Source organism: Symphalangus syndactylus, chromosome 22, assembly GCF_028878055.3.
Source record: "Symphalangus syndactylus isolate Jambi chromosome 22, NHGRI_mSymSyn1-v2.1_pri, whole genome shotgun sequence".
NCBI classification, from domain to species: Eukaryota; Metazoa; Chordata; class Mammalia; order Primates; family Hylobatidae; genus Symphalangus; species Symphalangus syndactylus.
The window spans coordinates 59480840-59505344 of NC_072444.2; the positions used below are offsets into that span (position 1 = coordinate 59480840).

General features: G+C 42.3%; 1 protein-coding gene across 1 annotated transcript in view; it reads right to left on the reverse strand.

Annotated features, from left to right (window-relative positions):
- TMEM163 (transmembrane protein 163) overlaps positions 1-24505 on the reverse strand; it is a 258099-nt gene that overhangs the window by 227070 nt on the left and 6524 nt on the right. The window lies entirely within an intron of this gene.

Consider the following 24505-nt stretch of genomic DNA (forward strand, 5'->3'; position numbering starts at 1 on the left):
GACATTCATAGACACTCTACATATTTCCTGCAACAGACATTGAGCAGCAATGGAAGAAATGGACCTTCAATCTTCATCAAAGTATTAATCCTGTTCTAATATCTTATAATACTAAGCAACAGATTGTCTTCCTTTCAGGACTCAGACACACCGCCCCACCCCCTCCTCCCTGCTACCACACACGCACACTCTTTTTGGAACTATAGCATCCACTAGGCACATGTAGGTACTGAGTACGTGAAACGTGGCTAGGTGGCTAGTCCAAATTGAAATGTGCTCCATGTGTAAAGCACACACTGGATTCCAAAGATTTCACATGAAAAATAGAATGTAAAATATCTCAGTAATTCTTATATTTTATTACCAAGTATAATATTTTGGATATACTGGGATAAATAAAAATATCAGCAAAATTAATTTTATGTTTCTTTTTACTTCTTTGTTTAATGGAGTGCCTAAGTGGTTTTTGTTTTTTTTTTTTTTTTGAGATAGAGTCTCGCTCTGTCACCCAGGCTGGAGAGCAATGGCGTGATCTTGGCTCACTGCAACCTCTGCCTTCCAGATTCAAGTGATTCTCCTGTCTCAGCCTCCCAAGTAGCTGGGATTACAGGCATGCACCACCACGCCTGGCTAAGTTTGTATTTTTAGTAGAGATGGGGTTTCACCACGTTGGTCAGGCTGGTCTCAATCTCCTGACCTCAGGTGATCTGCCCGCCTCGGCCTCCCAAACTGCTGCGATTACAGGCGTGAGCCACCATGCCTGGAGACAATTTTTAATTACACATTCGAGTCACATTTGTGACTAGAATTATATTTTGTTTCTATTGGACAGTGCTGGTCCAGAGACTCAGCTCACTTCCCCAAATGACTAGCACTGTGACATCCTCTCCAATGCCCACTCCCAAGAGGCCTGCTGCCACTCAAAGGAACTCAGAGGTCCAGAAACTTCCAGGGAGGCCTGCTCCAGGGATGGGGCTTCCTTGAGGAAAACAAGACGAGAGAGGTGGGGGCAACGTTCACAGTTCATCTTTCCCTAGTGCACGTGAATGAGTTCAGAGGGAACGATACAGTTAGAAAAACTAATAGCTTGTGCTTTTATGACCAAATGTTATGGCTTCCTAAATTTTAACAGCCAAATGTACCATAAAGTTACACATTTTAACTTTATTTCAAATGAACACCCAAGCAAATATAGGTCCCCATCAAAAATGTGGTTTCTCCAAAGAACGGCATGCAGAGCCCAAAAGTAAAAGGCAACTTGCTCCTTTGGCGGTTTGTTTGTTTGTTTGTTGTTTGTTTGTTTGTTTGTTTGTTTTTGGAGGCAGAGTCTCACTCTGTCACTCAAGCTGGAATGCAGTGGTGTGATCTCAGCTTACTGCAACTTCCACCTCCTAGGTTCAAGCGACTCTCGTGCCTCAGCCTCTGAAATAGCTAGGACTACAGGCACGCACCACCATGCCTGGCTAATTTTTGTATTTTTAGTAGAGACAAGACTTCGGCATGTTGGCCAGGCTGGTCTCCAACTCCTGACCTCAAGTGATCCACCCGTCCCAGCCTCCCAAAGTGCTGGGATTACAGGGGTGAGCCACCGTACCCGGCCTCTTTGTATTTATGTACACTGGATATCCATCAATTTATCAAACTTTACCTACATCAGCAATTTTTTTTTTTTGGAGACAGAGTCTCACTCTGTCACCCACGCTGGAGTGCAGTGGCATGATCTCAGCTCACTGTAACCTCCACCTCCTGGGTTCTAGCGATTCTCCTGCCTCAGCCTCCTGAGTAGCTGGGATTACAAGTGTGTGCCATCACACCTGGCTAATTTTTTAATTTTTAGTAGAGACAGGGTTTCACCATGATAGCCAGGCTGGTCTTGAACTCCTGACCTCAAGTGATCCGCCAGCCTCGGCCTCCCCGTGCTGGGATTACATGTGTGAGCCAACACACCCAGCCTATATCAGCAATTTATAAAGGAGAAAGTCACAAATCAAGGTGAAGGATGGATTTAATTTTTCACAAGAAAACCCACTGAATTCTTCAGAGCCTTGAGCAAACTATCAAAAAACCCAATCCTTCCCTCTGACACAATTAAGAACTTCATGACTTTGACTTTCTTTACACAGCTGTCCTCAAGACTGACTAATTAGACCTTGTATAATCACAGTTGTGGCCATTCCCACCAGTGTAAAGCCTAATACTAGCAAAATGCAAATATCAGTGAAACAGAAATACACTACTAAAGTAAAGACAGGGCCCTGGATAATGACTTTGAGAGACAACTTCCTCATTCATTTATTCAAGAAACCCTGACTACCCATCTACCTGGTCCAGGCAATCGGTGCCCCAGGGGTGGGTGACAAAAGGGAGGAGATCAGGTCCTGCACTCCAGGCGCTCACAGTGTGGCTGGCAGGAATGGTAGTCAGGGGTGGGAGAGGCACTCTGCCGATCACTGGGGAGATAGGAGGGCAGTGGTTCATACAAACAGCAGTGAGGGCCTGAGCAAGGAGCAGCTAACTCTTCCAGAGCAGGACTTTGGGGAGAACAGGGGAGAAATCAAAACGCCTGGTGAGTTCCAAGAACAAGGGTAGCAAAGCCCCCCTCTTCATCTCTCTGCTGCTAGCCTTCTACAGAAAAGGGGATCTCGAGTCAGCACCTGTCATTCCACAAGTAGACCCGCATCCCTGGAGGAGCAGTCAAGTCACTGAGTCTGCCTAGTGTAGGCACCAAACATCAAGAAGCCCTTGGGGCTGCACTGAGAGCCCCATTCTCCAAATCAGGTTTCTCAGCCATGAAGGTGATACTTTGCTTTCCCTCTGTTTGACTCCTCTGGTTCTGAACTTGGGAAGAGAAAATGAATGTTATTCATTGTATTTCCAAACAACTCTACTGTAAATACACACACACGTGCATGTACACATACATATGTGCTCATACAGACATGCACACATGCGCACATACACCCTTGTCAGACAACCCTGGGTGCTGCCAGGCTTCTCCAACAGACAGCACTACGCTGACAGTTCCTTTCCTTCTCCAATGCTCATGCCCATCTCTTGGCAACCTGGCTTCCTTGTTTACCACTCTGACAAAATGTTCTCTGCAGAGTCACAAAGTGACCTCCTAAACACCAACTCCAATGAACAGTCTCCTCAGCCTTGACCCTGGCCGGCATGTAACATCACTGGTCACACCTTCTTGAAGTGTTGTATCTGCCTTTCTGTATCCTTGTACAATCCTTGCTCCACATCCTAATCCCTAGAACCTGTGCACATTACCTTAATAAGCAACAAATAGGATTGAGGCAGGGGCTGCAGTGGATATCTTTGCAGATGTGATTAATTTCAGAACCTTAGCAGGAGTGATGACCCTGAGTTATCCAGGTGGGCCTTAAATGCCATCACAAGTGTCCCATAAGAGACAGGTGGAGGGAGATTTGACACAGGGAGAAATAGAGATTTGAAGATGCCAGCCTTAAAGACTGGAGTGATGTGCCCATGAGCCAAGGAATGCCAGCAGCCACCAAGAACAGAAGAAACAAAGAAAGTATTCTTCCCTACAGCTCTGCAGGAGCACAGCCCTGCTGACCCTTCACTTCAGCCCAGCGATCCTGATTTTGGACTTCTGGTCTCCAGAAATGTGAAAGAATAAATAGATCTTGTTATTAGAAGCCACCAAGTTTGCAGTCATTTGTTACAACAGCCAGAGAAAATGATTACATTCCCTTCAACTTTTCTGACCTCTATGTCTTCCACTGGTTCCTTATCATCTTCCTACCCCAAGAGAAGTCATTCTCCAAATTCTGTCCTTTGCCGTTTCCCCTCCTTAGTCTGCTTGGGCTGCCATAACAAAATACCACAGGCTGGGGGACTTCAACACTGTGAATTTATTTCTCACAGCTTTGGAGGCTGGAAGTCCAAGATCCAGGGGCCAGCAGGGTTGGTGTCTGGGGAGGGCTCCCCATGGGTTCCAGATGGCTGCCTCCTCACTGCGTCCTCACACAGCCATTCCTCAGTGCAGAGGGTGGAGGCAGAGAGGAAGCAAGCCCTCTGGTGTCTCTTCTTATAAGGGCACAATCCCATCACGAGAGTCCTGCCCTCATCACCTCATCATCCTCATGACCTTGTGTAAACTGAGCCACCTCCCAAAGCCTCCCCCTCCAAATACCATCACACTGTGGGTGACAGCTTCACATATTTATTTTGAGGGATACAATTCAGTCCAAAGCAGTTCCTCTCTCCTCCTCATGATCCCAGGCTACTTCACCCATTCAGCACACTGCCTCAGTCACTGCCCTAAAGCAAAACACTCCCAAATCCATCTTTCTTCCAGCACCTCAGTCACATTCCAGTTGCACGTTTCCAACTGATCATCAGTTGTCTCCTTCCCAAAGTACTGCCAGGCCATAACCCAGCATCTTCACACTGAAGACATCTCTGGACCTCCCTGTGCCTCAGCCTCCGCAGTGCCACAGAACCCTCGCTTTGTCTCTAATCCCTTATTTCTTCTAGAGATTCCGCCATCCCCACCCTCTAGGCTCTGGAACTCTTTACTCTCCCTCTTCATCCAGAAACCTTGAGTATTAGCAGATACTGATATGGGCCCTGCTTGAAGAGTAAGACATTAAAAAAAAATAAATTTTAACATTGTTTTAAAACTCCAGCAATTGTAGGTGATCAAAAACTGAAACCTTGCCAGGCACGGTGGCTCATGCCTGTAATCCCAGCACTTTGGCAGGCCAAGGCGGGTGGATCATCTGAGGTCAGGAGTTCGAGACCAGCCTGGCCAACATAGTGAAACCTCATCTCTACTAAAAATAGAAAAAAATTAGCCGGGCATGGAAGCATGTACCTGTAATCCTGGCTACTCAGGAGGCTGAGGCAGGAGAATTGCTTGAGCCCAAGAGGCAGAGGTTGCAGTGAGCCAAGATTGTAACACTGCACTCCAGCCTGGGCAACAAGAGCAAAAACTCCATAAAAAAAAAAAAAAAAAAAAAAAATCCTGAAACGGAGCCTATAGCATGACAGAGCTTTTAAAAACAAATCAACCTTGACCTGCTTTGGTAGGAATTACTGTGAATTCCACACCTGTCAGGTAGCAGGTCTACTATATTCTCTGTTGATAACATGACTTAGAAGACACCTCTGGGCACTGCTTTAAACAGGACACCTTTAGGTCCAGACAAGGTTGGCCAGGAGAGTGGGTTCCCTCCTACATGAGGAACAGCTGAAGAGTCTGAGGATGTTCAGTCTTTGGAAGAGGTGACAAGACAACACAATAAGCTCGCACTGCAGATCTGTCTTGTGGACAGTGGAGATGGGTCCCATGGTTGAGAGTACAGGCTCTGAGTCAAGGAGGGCAGAGTGTGAATACTCTATCTCTTATGAGCTTGGAAACTTAGGAAAGCTCCCTAACTTTTCTAAGTCTTAAAATCCCCATCTACAAAGTGGGGATGATAATGTTACCTCGGGGCAATGTTGCAAGAATGAAGTGTGATCATCTATGTGAAGCACTTAGCACAGTGCCCAGCATACTATGTACTTGCTAAGTGTTAGCTAAGGAAATAATGCCGATAAAAGAGGAGTTAGAAAAAGGTAAACCATTCAATTAACCATTAAAAAAGCTTTCTGAAATTGGGACTGGGTAACATAAACTGGGTCTCACTAAGTTATTAGAATCCCAGTACTAGAAGTATTCAAACAAAAGCTGAAGAACTACTGGAATTGACCTAAAGAAGGTCATGAATCTCTAATGATGGCATCTGGGAAGAATGGCACTGCCAATACTGGAGAACTAAAGGACTAGTGTCATTAGCGTGGTGACTTTATCACTTAAAGGTACTGAGATTTACTTACCACTAAGAACTTATTCTTATTTCACCAGAAATAAATCACATCTGTCCTTGCTTTGGACAAAAAATGGCCATCTTTTGTAATGCAGAATTCATTCCCTAAGAATGCTCTCTTTATGGGACATGTAAAGTTTAAGCTTCTCCTTTCAGGAGACTGGTACATCAATTACTCTGTAATAAATATCTATTCAGTTCTGATACCATATCTCCTCATTCACACTGAAGAATAACCTGGGATTAGATCCAAACTCTCACAAAATGACTATATACACACATTACTCTTTAAAAAATATAGCAGAAAGTTTCCATTTTGAAAATGTACTTTATCAAATAAACAAAGATCAACTGACATCTAAAAATACTACAATGTCTCTAAGTATAATTAACTGGAATGCCAGAAATCTCCCTGGATAAATGAAAGCATAATGTAAAAGGAACTCAGGTAAAAAGAAATACAAACTCCACGGTTTTCTGGAAAGAAAAAAAAATGGTGGTGAAAGTTTTTTAATTTACCTGAATTCCTCCTTAAAGACATCAGAAAAACTAGAATAGCAAAACCAAAACAAAGCTAATACTTTTAGAGAACTAAATGATGGAAAGGAGGAAAAAAAAATTTTTTTTTGAGACGGAGTCTCGCTCTGTCACCCAGGCTAGAGTGTAGTGGTTCAATCTCAGCTCACTGCAACCCCCGCCTCTCGGATTCAAGCAATTCTCCTGCCTCAGCCTCCTGAGTAGCTGGGATTACAGGTGCCCATCACCACACCTGGCTAATTTTTTGTATTTCCAGTAGAGATGGGGTTTCACCATGTTGGCCAGGCTGGTCTTGAACTCCTGACCTCAGGTGATCCACCCATCTCGGCCTCCCAGTAGCTGGGATTACAGGCGTGAGCCACCGTGCCCAGGCAAATTTTTAATCAAAAAGAAATGAAAAATAAAAATGATGTGGAAAAAAAATACTAGATATAAATGGCAAGCCAAAAAGAGCCAACATACACACATTATAAATCCCTAAGGAATTAAAGCAACTGAACAGAGCAAATACTAAAAATTGTAGTTTTCTTGAAATAGAAAGACGTGAAACTACCTTTTACCTGAAAAAAGTTAACCCAGAAGAGCTATCACCAAGACACGTTTTATATAGTGTTTTCTGTGCACAAAGTTCTTCTTAGTTAGCTTGAAGTTAAATTTTTTGAGGTTTCTATTCATGGTTTGTGCTTTCTGTGTCTTAAATTCAGAAGCCTTTCTTTTACTTCCAGGTCAAACAGAGAGTCTCATATTATTGTTTAAAAGTTTTGGCCGGGCACGGTAGCTCATGCCTGTAATCCCAGCACTTTGGGAGGCCAAGGCAGGCAGATCACCTGAGGTCAGGAGTTCCAGACCAGCCTGGTCTACGTGGCGAAACCCCGTCTCTACTAAAAATACAAAAAATTAGCCAGGCGTGGTGGTGGGTGCCTGTAATCCCAGCTATCAGGAGGCTGAGGCAGGAGAATTTCTAGAACCCAGGAGGCGGAGGTTGCAGCAAGTCGAGATCATGCCATTGCACTCCAGCCTGGGCAACCAGAGCAAGACACCGTCTCAAAAAAAAAAAAAAAAAAAAAAGTTTAAATTCTTTCTTTTCAGGTTTAGTTTCTTAAATCACATGGAATTTATATTTGTATATGTGGGAGGTACAAACTTATTTTAGTTTTTCCATATAGACAGCCAATTGTGGTGGTATCATTATTTCCCTCCCTGATGTGTGATGCTACCTCTCTCACATATCCAATTTCCATATATGTGGTTACTATTTCTGGACTCCCTGTTCAACTTTCCTGGTCTATTTGTCCCTAAAAATATCACAATCTCAACTGCCCTAGTTTTAGAAGTTTTGAGATATATATGCACCTTGTTCTTGAAAATTATCTTGACTATTCTTAGCCCTTTATTCCTCCGTCAACATTTTAGAGCTTACCAACTGCATTGGAAAAAACCTACTGGAATTCTTAGTGAAATTGCATGTATTAGGGTTAATATAAGGAGAAATGACATCCTTATTAGATTGTCTTTCCAATTCTGAACACGACATTTCTCTCTATTCAGATCTTATTTTATCATTTTAATAGCATTTTATAATTTTCTTCATGAAGGAATTATACCTATATTAGATTTATTCCTTTTGGTTTGTTGCTATGAGAAATGATATCATTATGAAAATTAAAAATGTATTACCGTGTTGCTATTATATAAGAATATATTTGATTTTAGTATATTAAACTTCTACCCATCCCAAGCAGCTTTGTTGGAATTTCTTACTTCTAATAGTATCTGCAGAATCCCTTGGCTTTTCTTTTGTTTTGCTCTTGTCACCCAGACTGGAGTGCAATGGCACGATCTCAGCTTACTGCAACCTCCACCTCCCAGGTTCAAGCGATTCTCCTGCCTCAGCCCCCCCGAGTAGCTGGGATTACAGGCACCCGCCACCACTCCCAGATAATTTTTGTATTTTTAGTAGAGAGGGGGGTTTCGCCATGTTGGCCAGGCTAGTCTCGAACTCCTGGCCTCAGGTGAGGTCTCCCAAAGTTCTAGGATTACAGGTGTGAGCCACCATGCCCGGCTTCCCTTAGCTTTTCTACGTAGAGCTATGGAAAGCTCTATATTGACTATCGTATCTATAAAGCTCTATGTAGACTATAATATCCACAAGTAATTATGGTTGCTTTCTTCCTCCCCAATCCATGTACAGTATCTTTCTTTCTTTTGCTTGGCCTACTGTACTGGCTAGGACATCACGTATAATAATGAGGAGAAGTGGTAACAGCAGACGTCCTTATTTTCATTTTAGATTTTAAAGGGCTGAGTCTACCTAATTTACCAGTTACAAATAATATTTTAGGTTAAATAACCTTTATCAGCAATTCCCAGCCTAGTTGCTAAAAGTTTTTATCTCGTCTTGAATTTTATTAAATGCTTTTTGTATTGAGAGATACTATAGGTTTCTTCTCAATTTTTTTTTTTTTTTTTTTTTTTTTTTTTTTTGAGATGGAGTTTCACTCTTGTCACCCAGGCTGGAGTGCAGTGGTGCGATCTCAGCTGACTGTAACCTCCGCCTCCTGGGTTCAAGTGATTCTCCTGCCTCAGCCTCCCAAGTAGCTGGGATTAAAGGTGCCTGCCACCATGCCCAGCTAATTTTTACATTTTTAGTAGAGACGGGGTTTCACCATGTCGGCCAGGCTGGTCTCGAACTCCTGACCTTTTATGAACATGGTAAATTACATAATAAATATTCCGATTATATCAACCTAGATTCCAAAAATAAACACATGTGGTGAGCATGTTCATTTATTTATTTATTTTTATATAAACACAATGAGATTTAGTTTGCAAATATCTTATTAAAGACTTTTTGTATCTATATTCATGAGTGATACTGACCTATAAATTCTCTTATTGCCTTTGATTTAGGTATCACAGTAGTAGTAGTCTCAAAATGATATAGGAAGCTTTCCTTTTTCTGTAGAACGGAGTGCATGAGATTGGGATTATCTGATCCTTGAACATTCCTAAAAGCACTCATAAAGCCACTGCTGGCCTAGATCAGAGTTTCTCAACCATGGGCACCACTGACATTTTGAGCCAGATAATTCTTCACTGTGAGGGGCTGTCCTGTGTACTGTAGGATGTTTAACAGCATTCTTGCCCTCCACCTAGTAGATACCAGTAGCACCTCCATTCCCAGCTGTGACAAACAGAAGTGTCTCTTGACATTGCTGGATGTCTCCAGGGAAGGGAGGGGGTGCAAAATCACCTCTGATCGTGAACTACTGTCTTGGATTAACATCTTTAATGGTCATAAACCATTCATGGCAAGTTATTCTAGTAAACTATGCACTTCATCCAAGTCTTCAAATTTATGGGCATACAACTGTAAATAATAGTCTCATTTCCTAAATTTTCTCGTATTACTAATTACACTCCTCATTTCACCTCTAATTACCTTTCACTCATTTCTTTTCTTTTTCAATCAATCTTACCAGAGTTAAGCCCATTTTATTAGTCTTAAAATAAACAGCTTTTAGTTTTGTTCATTTCTCATATCTTTTTCTCTTTCATTTATTTGTATTCTTCAATGTATGGTTTCCTTTCTTCTATTTATCTTGCATTTACAGTTTTTTTCTGTTTCTTATCTTCTTGTTTTGGACAGCTTTGTTTATCAACTTTCAATTTCTCATTGTAAGCTCTAAATATTGTTTAATATTTAATATAAATTTTATCCTTGAACTATTCAGAAATGTGTTGCTTAATTTCCCAACATGTATTATGATATGTACAGGTATTTTAGCTATATTTGATTTCAAATTATTATTGCACTGTGGTCAGAGAACATTGTAAAATACACATTCTTAGGAATGTGATGAGAATTCTTTTGCATATGATGGAAGCAGTCACCTTTTACAAATATTCCATAATGTGCAAACATCCTTATTGGATGCATGGCTCCACATTGAGCCACTGGATCAATATTCTTTAAGCTAAAGGGTAACAACTCACTAGTAAGGCATAAAATGAATTTGGTAGGACGTGACCAGTACTTTTTTTAAATGGAAAAGGGTAGAAATTATCAAAGTGAAATATTTTTCACATTTTAACAACTCTGGAATCAAGTATTAATAGCTCACAGAATGACTAGCAGAGCTCACAGTTCAATAGCAGCAATTTTTTATTTTCTAGTACAAAAAATCATGTAGCATATTATAATCAAAAGTGTTGTAGAGTGGCCAGGCACGGTGGCTCACGCCCGTAATCCCAGTACTTTGGGAGGCCAAGACGGGCAGATCACTTGAGATCAGGAGTTCGAGACCAGCCTGGCCAACATGGCAAAACACTGTCTCTACTAAAAATACAAAAAATTAACCAGGCATGTGGTACATGCCTGTAGTGCCAGCGACTCTGGAGGCTGAGGCAGGAGAATCGCTTGAGCCCAGGACGCAGAGGTTGCAGCGAGCCGAGACTGTGCCACTGCACTCCAGCCTGGGTAACAAAGCAAGACTCAATCTCAAAAAAAAAAAAAAAAATGTTGTAGACATGATAGAGTATATAACCACATAAGTTTACATATTCTGATATATTCTAGGTCACATATGCATTTCTTGTTATGGATGGCAGTCAAAAGTGTTTGAAAAGTGCTGAATTCCACAAGTCAAATCTTCAATATTTTCATGAATTTTTTTCTTTTTATCTATCAACTAGTAAAAGAGGTGTATTAAAGTCTACCATTGTAATTATGATATGTCAGTTTCTACCTATAATCCCATCAATTTTTGTTTGAGTGCTCTGGGGTTTTGTTGTTTGGTATGTAGAAATTCACAAATGTTTTATCTTCTGGGTGGTTGGATCTTTTGTTTATATGGTAACACCCTTCATGCCTAATAATGCTTTTTGTTTTCAAGTCTATTTTCACTAATTAAATAGCTACACCAACTTTATCTTCTTAGTATTTGTCAGATATATCTTCTTCTATCCCTACATTTAAGGTATCCTGTGATCTTACGTTTTAAATTTGTCTCCTATTAACAGCATACAGCTTGATTTTTTTTAATGCAATCTATCTCTGACTTTTACCTAATGGCTTTAATTCATTTATACTTTTGATAATTTCTGAAACATCTGGATTTGTTTCTACATTTTATTTTGCACTTTCTATGCTGTTTGTATCATGTATTTCACTTCTGCTGTCTACTGACTAAGGTAAGTTTCCTAATTCTTTTTCTCCATCTAATGATTTGAAAGGTATGTATCCCATCCCTCCCATCAGCTCCAAAACAGTTTCAAATGCCTCTAAAAACACTGACTATTTTCTATTTCCTCTCTTTTCTGCTTTTGGAATTCTTACTTGTTTGTATTGGAGCTTATCCTATCCTCCATGTTTTTTAGTAAACGTGAACGTGAGAATCCCTGTTTCAGGTTCTGGATAAGCTCCTCTGATGTAGAGTTCAATTCTCTAGTTATTCCTCATTGGTTTCTGATTCACATACTATATTTTTCATTGCAATTTTTTCTTCTGACATTTCCAGGGAAATATAGCAGGATGGTTCCTCATGTACTTTTGCTTCCTCTAAAAACCCCACTAAACTAAGAATAGAGGGGTGTTTTTAAAAAGACGAATCCAGCCAGGCACAGTGGCTCACGCCTGTAATTCCAGCACTTTAGGAGGCTGAGGCGGGCGGATCACCTGAGGTCACGAGTTTGAGACTAACTTGGCCAACATGGTGAAACCCCATCTCTACTAAAAATACAAAAATTAACCAGGTGTGGTGTCAGGTGACTGTAATCTCAGCTACTTGGGAGGCTGAGGCAGGAGAATTGTTTGAACCCGGGAGGCAGAGGTTGCAGTGAGCTGAGATCGTGACACTGCACTCCAGCCTGGGTGACAAGAACAAAACTCTGTCTCAAAAATAAATAAATAAATAAATAAATAAATAAATAAATAAATAAATAAAGTAAGTAAGTAAGAAATAAAAAGACAAACCCATTAGTTTAAAAAAAAATGGAAGAGACCCCTCCAGGAAACTAGATGAACGCAGATGCAGGGTGCATAGAGACGGTCCACATGGTCTAACCTGCAGTTGGAAGCACAGATCTGGAGCTCAGACGATGTACAAAGACACTAAACATGTTGTTTTGGTACTCCAAAGTAAATTCAAAACAAACTAAAAAGTTAAATATAAAAAGTAAAACCATAAAAATTAGAAAGAAATCAGAGTGAATTTAAAAAAAAAAAAGAAAATGGAAAAGGCAACAAAAACAATTTTTAGAAGCTAGAAAGCATATGGGCAAGTGGTAATTGATTTAACAGACTCCAGAAAGCAAACTCCTAACACAGCAGTGTGAAAGCAAAAAGGCAACCCAATTTACACCTCAGGACACCCAATAAAACAGAAATTGGTAGCGCAGTATAATAAAGAGAAGACTGGCAATAGGGAGGTTTGTTCAAAGCCTGTGTAAAAAGGAGTTCTCCAGAATCCCTCCCCAGCTCTGCCCAGTAAGGCAATACCCACTCACCCCCAACTCTCCTATCGGATTATTGGAGGATTTTTCTCTAGAGAAGGTGCAACTATCTCTTCTTTGAGGAATACCAAACGCAGCCAAAGATGGGGAAACCAAACTCAAAGTGGCTAAGAATTTCAGGCCAGGCGCAGTGGCTTATGCCTGTAATCCCCACACTTTGGGAGGCTGAGGGGGGCGGATTACTTGAGGTCAGGAGTTCAGGAGTTCGAGACCAGCCTGGCCAACATGGTAAAACCCCATCTCTACTAAAAATATAAAAATTAGCCAAGCGTGGTGGCACATGCCTGTAATCCCAGCTCCTTGGGAGGCTGAGGCAGGAGAATCACTTGAACCCGGGAGGCGGAGGTTGCAGATAGCTGAGATCATGCCACTGCACTCCAGGCTGGGAGACAAGAGCAAAACTGTCTCCAAAAAAAAGAATTTCAAACAGAAGGCTGAAATCTCCATCCTTTTCCCCAACTCAGTTCTCAAAATTCAGGCAGTCAGGAGTTCACCTTCAAAGCAAAGGCTCAGAGCAACCATCTCAGGGAAGCCTGGGCAGCCCAAAAAGAAGGATCTGAAAGCTTAAAACTGGAATCCACCAACAAAACAATCCAACATGTCACCCTACAGCGAACACTGCCCACATGCTCGGAGCTCAGAATAGCCTTTTAATGACCTATGTTTAACAAGAACAGACTATCTAGGACCACACTCATAGGATTCCTCCCCTAACATGAATGATGAGTCCAAAGCAACAGGGGAAAGAAGCACGTGGAGGAAGACAATGCAAGAAATGGAAAAGTATTTTTTAACCATCACAAATATTTTCAGAAAGATAACTGCTATTAAAAAGATCCAATGTGGGGAGCAGTGGCTCACACCTGTCATCCCAGCACTTTTGGGAGGCTGACTGAGGTGGGAAGATTGGTTGAGCCCAGGACTTCAAGACCAGCCTGGGCAACAAGGTGAAACCATGTCTCTACAAAAAAATCCCAAAATTAGCCAGGCGCAGTGGCACACCCCTGTAGTCCCAGCTACTTGGAAGGCTGAAGTGGGAGGATCACCTGAGCCTGGAAGCTCAAGGCTGCAGTGAGCTGTGATTGTGCCACTGCACGCCAGCCTGGGTGACAGAGAGAGACCCTGTCTAAAAAATAAAAATAAATAAAAAATAAAAAATAAATTAATTTTCAAAAAAGATCCACAAAACAAGAGCTGGATAATTTTTTAAAGAAATACACTCAGACAATTTTTTTAACTTGATAATGGAAATGAAAAGCTCAATAGAAAGGTAGGAATATAAACGTGATTAAATTTCCCAGGAAGTAGAACAAAAAGACAAAGAAATAGGAAGTAGGGTGTGTATGGATAAAACAGCCCCTACCACAGCAGGTCCCATGCAAAGGTGTAAGTTTCAGAAGATCTTACGACTTTCATAGCCACATTACAAATGACAATAAAATGAAGCAAAGTCTTCAGAACTCTTAAGGAACATTATTTCCTACTGAGAATTTTCTATCCAGCTATCAATCCAGTGTCAGGATATATTACAGACATTTCAGGCATTACATGGCTTGAAAGCTACACCTCCCGTGTGACCTTACCTAGGGAGCTAGGAGTAGATGTGTTCCCCCTAAAAGGGAGTAAGCCAGAGAAGAGAAAAACGTGGTATCCAGGAAACAGGGGGTCCAACAGAAGAGAAAAAATAAAGGAAATCCCAAAAAAGGTGGGGAAGGAAGATTATGGGATGCAGCTGTGCACCAGGTGAAATGGGCAATCAGAACCAGTTACAGGAGGTCAGGTGCTCCAAGAGAGCTTTCTTCAAGAAGAAACCGATAGAATTACCTCTGCATCTGAAAATATCACAGAGAAGCTGAGGTTAGAAAAGAAATGCTGAATGAAAGTTTAATAAGAAATAAATTCATAGAAAAGTAAACATAGGAATAAACAAAACAGATATGAAATCCAGAAAAAAAAACCATACAAGAAAGAAGTCATCATACTTCATCCTATGGCTCTAGGAGGAAGATTTACATAGTCATAATAATGAAAACCATAACTACCATACAAGGATGGAAATGCAGGAAGTCAGTCTGCTTGTGTGGGGCCAGGAGGATAAAAGAGTAAATTATTTCCTTCCATTTAGGGAAGTTAACAAATAATGCCTAAACTTGAAAAACAAAGAGTTAGCATTGGAACCCTGTTATTTACACAAGTAAATACAAGAACTAACTACAAGAGGTGAAGAGCTTGCTGGGAGGAGAATGAGGGGGAAATAGAAGAGAGGGATGGAGAATGGGAGCTGCTGTCATTCTTAACGTTCTTATAACTACATCCATGTTAGAGAGTAAAAAAAAAAAAGATCAAAAATATCTTTATTTGGTTATTCTCCAGCTGCTCTTTTCAGCATTTGTATATTGATTCCTTTTTTATTTTCTACTCATATTAAACACACTTATTTTACAGATTTTGTCAGCTACTTCTCTCACCTAGAATTTCAGGTCTAATCATGCTATCTGTATGACACTCAATCATGGTGGGTCCTCTGCTCGGGAGCTTTCTAGTATTGGATTGTGAGCTCATCTTTGGTGGGGCTACCTCCATGGGACACCTACTGGGCCTTGGTCAAAGTTCTTCTGCACCTGCTTCTTTCAGGTGCTGCGGGGGTATTTCCAACCTAGGACCATGTGCATGTTACTATCTCAGCCTGAGGGCCCCCAAGCTAAGTGCAGGGTATACATTCCCAAAGTAGATGCCCTGGTATGTCTCCTAAATTCTCCTTCTGGACCTGGGCACTCATTTCCCCAGCTGCCAGGAATGAGGTCTGCTGATGGCCGCATCCCTTTCCCGGAACCCCTCCTCCACTGAAGGACGTTGCCTCCCTGTGGTTGTACATATCCCTGGGGCAGCCCACGCCAAAGACTGGTCTGGTCCCCATGCTTCACCTGGAAGCCATCTCAGCTTCCAGGTCCCTGTGGGACAAGCCTCTAAGGCAACAACACTGCAGTTCAACCTCCCCTCTGCCAGTCCTGGCTCCCTGCAGGTTTTCTTCCTGAGAGCCTCCCTCAGCCCTTCGCCTCACTGCCAGTAAACCTCCTGGAGGGAAGCTGAGTCTCCGAGTCTATTTCCCAGGGAATCGACCTACAAAAATTCCAAACACAAATGTACATGAGGTCAGTCTCATGGTTCTGAATTCCTGTGAAGTATCCCCCATGCTCTTCCCCTCCACAGCCCACACAGAATTATTCCGACACAGATGAGCTCTTCATTATATCTGGGCTGCTGGAGGTGTTTATTCTGGTCCACCCTTTCATTGAAGGTAAAGTCCTTTTAAGGAATGTATTACTAGTTTCCTCTATCTGCTTGGTGCTGGCCAAAGCATTTGTTACTGACTGAATTGTGTGTCCTCAAAATTCAAATGTTGAGGCCGGGTGTGGTGGCTCACACCTGTAATCCCAGCACTTTGGGAGGCTGAGTGGGGGCAGATCACCTGAGGTCAGGAGTTCAAGACCAGCCTGGCCAACATGGCGAAACCCCGGCTCTACTAAAAATATAAAAACTAGCCAGGCATGGTGGCATGTGCCTGTAATCCCAGCTACTCGGGAGCCTGAGGCAGGAGAATCACTTGAACCTGGGAGGTGGAGGTTACAGTGAGCTGTGATCACACCACTGCACTCCAGCCTGGGCGACAGAGCAAGACTCCATCTCAAAAAAAAAAAAATTCAAATGTTGACACCCTAACCTCCAGTACCCCAAAATGCAGTTGTATTTGGAGATGGGGTCTTTAAAGAGGTAATCAAGTTCAAGTGAGATCATTAAGGTGGGCCCTAATCCAATATGCCTGGTGTCCTCATAGTAAGAGGAAATGAGGACACAGACACCCACAGAGGGACAACCACGCAAAGACACAGGGAGAAGACAGTGATCTATAAGCCAAGGAGAGAGGCCTCAGAAGAAAACCAACCCTGCTGACACCTTGATCTTGGACTTCCCACATTCGCCAGTGGGAAGGAGACATGGCCGTCAGGCATGGCAGAAGGTGGACAGGGAGCAAGAGTTTCCCCTGCTGGGGTAGGAGCAGGGGTTCCCTCCCTACCCCTGGCTTCCTCTGTTCCTTCTGTGTCTCAATACTTCTGCATCTCAACCCACAGCACAAGGCACTGAGAAGTCACGTCTCGTCCAAGAGGAGCTACACCAGAAATTCACCTGACAGAGGCAATTCCTAGAGGACCAAATTACAGCCCTGAGATATCCACAGACCAGAAAACCCCTTCTCACCCAACTGCTTAACAAATACGACTGGAAAAAGACTGAGAGGCAAGAGGAAAAACCCTGACAAATGTCCCAAAGGGCCTCTGCCAGCAAGGACCCAAGCAAGAAGGGACAAGGGACCCTGGGCATGAGATGAGCCCACCTGGGGCTCGCCGCCCAGCTACCCTGTGTCACTGCCATGGCTGTGCGACAGGGGCACCTGGTGCTAATGCACCCTGGCCATGCTTCCAATTAAACGCTGTGTGAAGAAGGCACTGAGAAGGGAGGCAGGGCAGGCAGGCAGCTGCTGAGACCCCTCCCCCACTCCTGGCTGGAAACAGCAGCCCACTGTGAGCGGAGACTCAGGGAGATGAGTCCTCCTAACAGCCTCAGGCGAGTCCCTGTCAATAGAAGCCTGGATGCTTCAATCGAGGGTTGGGGGATGCTGGGCAGTGCAGTAAGGAGGAGGGGTGAGAGAATGAGCTCCTGCATCCCCACCATTTACAAGGTTGAAGATGCCCTCCTTGTTTCCTTTGTCTGGGATCTCTACCTGCAAATGTACATCCTCAGCCTGCTGCAACCACAGTGCCCAAGCAGGGAGACGGCAAAACTGACTCCAGTCCAACCAACGTCTGAGTTTCCACTGTGTTAGCGGCTGACAACACCGCCTGAAGAAGACGGGCCCGGGTGTGGAGGAGTGCACATTAGTGCCGAAAGCAATAACACAACGATTCAAGTATTGTGCATCGAGTTCCTGATCTATGGGTTCCCGTGAGGCTATGGGGGAAGGGAGGTGTTTCAATCAGCCTGGAAGGCTTCCCAGAAAAGGTGATCTTTCATCTTGATCTTGAGGGATAAGTAAAATTTCACTAGATAAAGAAGCATGGAGGTCAGGAACCAAAGCATCTGAGACCAAGGGAAGAGCAGGTATGTGGGTTTGGGGCAAGAAACAGGACACAGCCGGTAGGGCCCACAAGGAGCCTCTGGGGGCTGCAGTCAGCAGTGCGTGGGGATGGGAGGAGGTAAGGACAGCCAAGAGGAAGGGGACAAGATCATGAGGGACCTCGTGGTAACCAAAGGGGCCTGTCTGAAATACGCCTCCGTACTCTGTGTGCTGTCTGAGCTCACAGCACAGAGGGCGACAGGCACAGAATCCCTGATCACGTGGCCACAGAGTATGAAGGCAGAATGCAGAGGCAAGGAGAGTTGTCAGAGCAAGGTTCCCAAACTGCTGGTCTGCTTGTTCCTCCCTCCTGGTCTCCACCTCTCAGAAGCAGCCTCCGGGTTTATCGTTCCTGAGCACACCCACAGGGAGCACATTATCCCTCAGAACACTGCCAGGATGTGGCTCTCAAACTTCCTGCCCACATCCCCTGGCCCCTGCACCATTGCCTGCTTCAGTGGTGGCAGCCAGACACTAGGCAGGAAAACATTCCTGCAGATTCTCCACAATAGCTCCACCTCATACAAGGAGGTGGACACAGGAGCTTGCGAAGAGGCCCGGGGCTGTGAAAAGTCCAGCAAGGATTAGATGCCACATCTGACATGAGGAGCAGTCAGAAGTGTAGGCAGGCACCACACCTGGGCCTGGACATGCACAGAAAATGTCTTGAAGAACAGTTAAGACACTGGTAACAAAGGCTGCCCAGCGGGAGAGAGACTTTAGGACGGGACAGAGATTTGGACTGTGCACCTTTGGTCTCAGGAATTTTTATCTTGTGTACATTCTGCTTTTTTCAGTAAAATAAATACACGACCAGCAAACTACGCAAAGGATCATTCCACATGCAGAATGTCAGCTGCACGGTTAAGGCCTTGGGTCATGGAATTATTTCAGGGGTAGGGGAAACAGGCAAGTTTAGGGACACAGGCAGGAGAGTCAAGGGCTTCACAGCCTTCATCCATGGAGGAGGGGCACAAAGGGAAGAACTGTGATGAAGGAAATTGGCAGTGTCATGGATAAAACTGCTCTGGGGGAATGGGCGCCTGCAGCTGGTGAGGCCTCTTTGGGCGAGTTGGTGAGTTGTCAATGAGGAGGCTGCCATGTGAGATCCGTGAGATGGGTTGCCCAAAGGACATGGGCTCCAGTCCTGAGGAGAAGAAGTTTGGGGTGTCTGAAAAAAGGGGGAGCAAAAGTCAGGGCAGACCAGACTTTTTTTTTTTTTTTTTTGAGACATAGTCTCCCAGGCTGGAGTGCAATGGTGCGATAGCTCGCTACAACTCTGCCTCTTGGTTCAGGCGATTCTCCTACTTCAGCCTCCCAAGTAGCTGGGATTACAGGCACGCACCACCACACCTGGCAAATTTTTGTATTTTTAGTAGAAACAGGATCTCACCATGTTGGCCAGGCTGGTCTCAAACTCCTGACTTCAAATGATCCACCTGCCTCGGCCTCCCAAAGTGCTGGGATTATAGGCATGAGCCACCATGCCTGGCCAAGGCCAGACCTTTAAGGCCACTGCAACTATTTCCATGTTACTCTCAGCACACCAGAAAGTGCCTGAAGAGTCTTATGTCTTTTCTGTCTCCCAATGTGTCTGTCAGATGAGAGAACACCTAAGAAAGATCCCAAACACTTTTTGCTGAGTTTACAGAAGAATCATGTGATTTCATTTTATCCATCTCTCAACTCTTAGTCTCATAATTTAGAAAGAAAAAGAATAAAAATACATATCTTACCATTTTTAAGGGTTGTTTACATTAAAATCAAATAAATTATTTTAAAATCTCCACATCTAAAAAGAAAATCACTTCTTTCCAAGGTGTTTTTCTAGTTCTTAAATCTACAGCTGCACCTAATTTTTTATATTTTTTTAATTTTATTTATTTATTTATTTATTTATTTATTTTTTTGAGACAGAGTCTTGCTCTGTCGCCCAGGCTGGAGTGCAGTGGCATGATCTTGGCTCACTGCAACCTCTGTCTCCTGGGTTCAAGCAATTCTCCTGCTTCAGCCTCCCAAGTAGCTGAAACTACAGGCACGCGCCAACACATCTGGCTAATTTGTGTACATTTTTTAGTAGAGACAGGGTTTCAACATATTGGCCAGACTAGTCTCAAACTCCTGACCTCATGATCTGCCCGCCCTGGCCTCCAAAGTGCTGGGATTACAAGCATGAGCCACCGCTCCCAGCCAGCTGCACCTAATTTTGAGTGAGCTTTTTCTGAGAAGATCTGGGTTTGGAGAACTTTTTTAATGGAGCTGTGTATCTTAGGAAAAGTTTTCCCCTGAGAATGTTTCAAATGTCTTCATTTCCCACAGAACATGTATTGAGTGCCTAAAAATTAACTTGCACTCAAACCTGAAAAACAGTCAGAATGCATTTTCCTAAATCACTGTAACAAAGATATCAATGACGTCAAAACCCTGAGTTTTGAAACAGAACTTCCGTTCTCTTTCTAGCTTCATTATTAAAACAGACTTTTTTTCACATTTGTTCATAACAGGATTGCCATTTTCCATGCTGCCTACCGAATTATAAACAGAATGAATTTTAAAACCAAACTAGAGCTCTCTCTGAAATATTCAAGATGTATTACCATCTGGTTTTATATCAGCATTTGAACAGATCCAAAATCACTACATTACCAAGTATTATCAAAAATAGTTCACATTAAAAAATAGTTCACATCCCTTTCAAAGCATACTCAAGGCACAAACTTTGAAAGTCCACCTAACTTTTCAAACTATACCAGACATATGAATGCCAACCATAATTACATATGTGATCTATAACAAATAACTCAGTAATACTGACGTAAGCTAGTTTTATCATCAGTTCTTTTAGAAACTACTAACTTGAGAAGACATGGTATATTGATTACCTGGAAGCTTATAGGAGATGAAGGGTAACAATCTTTAACTTGTAAACCACAAATAAAATTTTAAGGCTCCCCAATCATCTGAATGAACCTCTCCTCTCAGCCAAGGGCACTCCAAATTTAACCTGAAAAGCTGTTTCCAGCCGTGATGGGCAAGGGGACTCAGAGGTGCCTCACTGTACCCTCCTCCTTTCTGGAATTCAGGAAAAGCTGACCAGCATTAGCATCAACACAGACATTAAGTCTGATAAGAAACATCTGCAGTCTGTTCTCTCTGAAGTCTGCTACCTGGAGGCTTCATTTGCGTGATAAAACTTTGGTCTCTGTAACCCCTTATCATCAGAATCCAGAGATTCATTTTTATTGATTCCAGGTGTTTAGATAATAACTTAAGTCTTTCAACCAATTGCCAATCAGAACATTTTTTAATCTACTTATAACCTGGAAGCCATACTTCCAGTTGTCCCAACTTTCCAGATCAAATCAATATACATCTTACAAATATTCATTGATATATTATGTCTCCCTAAAAAGCATAAGAGCAAGCTGAACCCCAACCACCTTAGGCACATGTTTTCAGGACCTCCTGAGACTGTGTCAAAAGTGCATCCTTAACTTTGGCAAAATAAACTTTCTAAATTGATTGAGACCACTCTCGGAGACTTTTGGGTTCACAACCTACAATGTACATGTCAGGTAAAAATATGAATCCAGCTGACAGAGGAAAAGAGGTGTGTCCCCCAACTTATATCCACCCTCCTCATTTCCAAACTCGAAAGAGCCAACAGCATTTCTTCAGAAGATACTCAGCTGAAAATCAGTAACTATGATTAAATAAATAGAAAATGGCAGCCGAGGAGGTGAAGACAGGAACTCCAGCTGACCCCAGGAGATGCGACTCCAAGACAACTCCCTCAGCAAAAGAATGGCCATAGGATGACCCAATTGCCCCCAAAATTGTAATTGTTTATAAAACAAATGAGATCTCGGCCTTGTATGTAAATCTTTAGATAGAATTTATCATTTTCCAAGAAATATTGTCTTTCCACCTAACTAAAAAAAAAAAAGTTTTAAAAAATCTCTCAGTTCATTTATTTCGGTCTTGAGTACTGATTCCATGCAAGGATGGATGCTCTCCCTGCCCCAAATTTTTCATCATCCAACAGTAGCAAGAAGCCATGTCTATAAATACAGTCGCTTTCTCTTCATCATGATTAACACCCCCTGCCAACACACACACACACACACACACACACACACACTCCAAAACTTCTCTGCCACACCAAAGCATCATATATAGTAATTCTATAGCAATCCTCTTAAAAATAATAATTGATGCAACTCGGCCATTTCACTGGTTTGGACAGAGATGCATGAAGTCAGAGCATTGCGTTTCATCCATCTCTGTTAACTACCTCCTTCCTTGAAGAGTAGGACTGGGAGTTTTCGTGACACTTTACAAAAACCTTTATTGCCATTTTGAAAAGTTCCATTTTTCTTTAGACACTAATTTAAACATAACTTCAAAAGTCAGTTTATATTGCTTAATCTCTATTTATTTCCATTCAAAACTAGGAAAAGAATTTCACAAAAGTCTGGCACCATATAAATGATGCTTTGGAAGAGATTGTAAATACTGTATATTAGAAATGCATTTAGGAAACTAAATAGTAAAATCAACAACCCTAACAACACAATCAGAGATCACATCAGAAGTTTAAAATATGAAACACATACACACACACACAAACACTAAAGCTACTCTATAGTTAAAGTAGAGGAAAATATAATTCACCTTCTACATTTTTTGGTTTGACTAAACCAGAACAAACTGAAAGTAATGTGAGAACAATTGGAATGTACTATAGATAACACAAATCATGATATTACATGCCAATACCAACATTTTATCAGCTAGAAGTTAGAGGATTTAAATTAAATACTTGCTGCAATGAAGGTGTAAAATCATTTTTAGAAGAAAAAGAAAGAGAAGCCCTTTTCACAAAGCAACATTCTAATTCTGTATGCACTATGCAACTGTCTTTATTAAAGGAAATGAACAACATTTTTAAGATAACCCAACTGATCAGGTGTAACATGTGAAACCAAAATTTCCTCATAATTTTTGTCTATTATGAGACTTAAGTACATCCAATGTAATATTACTCTCCTAGAAGAAAGACTTGCCCAATATTTCTTCACATTCAGGTCCTCATTCAAACACCCACGTGACAAATCAAAACAGCTTTACCAGGCACATGGACACGTCTGAGTTACTATTATTCTGTTCGTAAATTGCCTCCCTTCATTCCTTTCCTTTTTCTTTACATATGTAAATTATGGTGTCTGATCCAAAGTCCTCCGCCAGCCACCGCAACCAAATTATCCCCTAGGGACATCAATCCAGCTTGTTATTCTTGTTACAGCATTAAAAAAGTGGGGGCAAGGGGAAGGAGTAGCTATTTTCAGGAATCAGAATTCCCCTTGATGAGATTTCTGGCTCACCGGTAAAAATGTTTATACTCTGGAATGCATTGCCCTCCACTTCTAAATGTTTGGCTGTTTTAGAGCCAAGATATGGTGCAGTGTTTCCAATATAAATTGCTTCAAGTAATATATGCCTAGTTTTGCAGGGAGCATTTGGTCAAATTTTAATATTCCCTCTTGGGAGCCAACCCCAACTTCCAGCAGCAGATCCAACCTTGCAGAATAGAATTTTAAACAACACACATACACATAGCTTGTCTTCTAGCAGACGTGTGCTTTTTTCTCCTAATCTGAGTGTTGTCACAGGAGACACCTTGTGTGATGCCTATCACTGAGAAAATAGATCTTTCTGTTAGGTAATAAATTCGTCACAAAATGCAGTCTTTTCCCCAGCATCAAAAAAAAAAAAAAAAAAAAAAAAACCACCACGGGTTTCTACCAAGGTTGAGCTGTAACTGACACTGCTCAGGCTTGTGAGTCATTGCACAATTCATAAGAATAAATAGCACACGTACATTTCCATAGGCTGCAAAATGTTAGTCCAGAAAACACATGCCATCGGCCTTCCTAACCCCCAAACAGGATTATCTGGCAGAAACCGTTCCACTTTCTTAGTTTTTCTTAATTGTAATACATGTTTTTGTTTCCATGGCCACTGAAAACTTGAGAGATGACCTTCTCATTTTCCTTTCACTAAAGTGTGCACAGGATTTTCCTCCAAGCCTTACACAGATATGATCAGGGAAAAGGAGAGGGCTCACTGCAATACTGCATCCATCTTCTTGCATTAGGCTCAGAATAAGAATCTTAAGGATATATATGTGTCACGTGTCAGCCCAAGCTGAAGGCATCCACCAAGAGTATTTTCACTATTCAGCTAGCAGCCAGCATCTACTTCCACAAGCCCGCATACTGATGAGAGCCAAGGCTCCCAGTCACTCTCCACCTCATCTTCTTACCACCCTTTCCTCTGCAGAGAAGAGAATCTATTTTACTAATTTGTAAGTACCCTGACTATCCAACCATCTAAAAAAATTTACTCGCCAGGCGCGGTGGCTCACGCTTGTAATCCC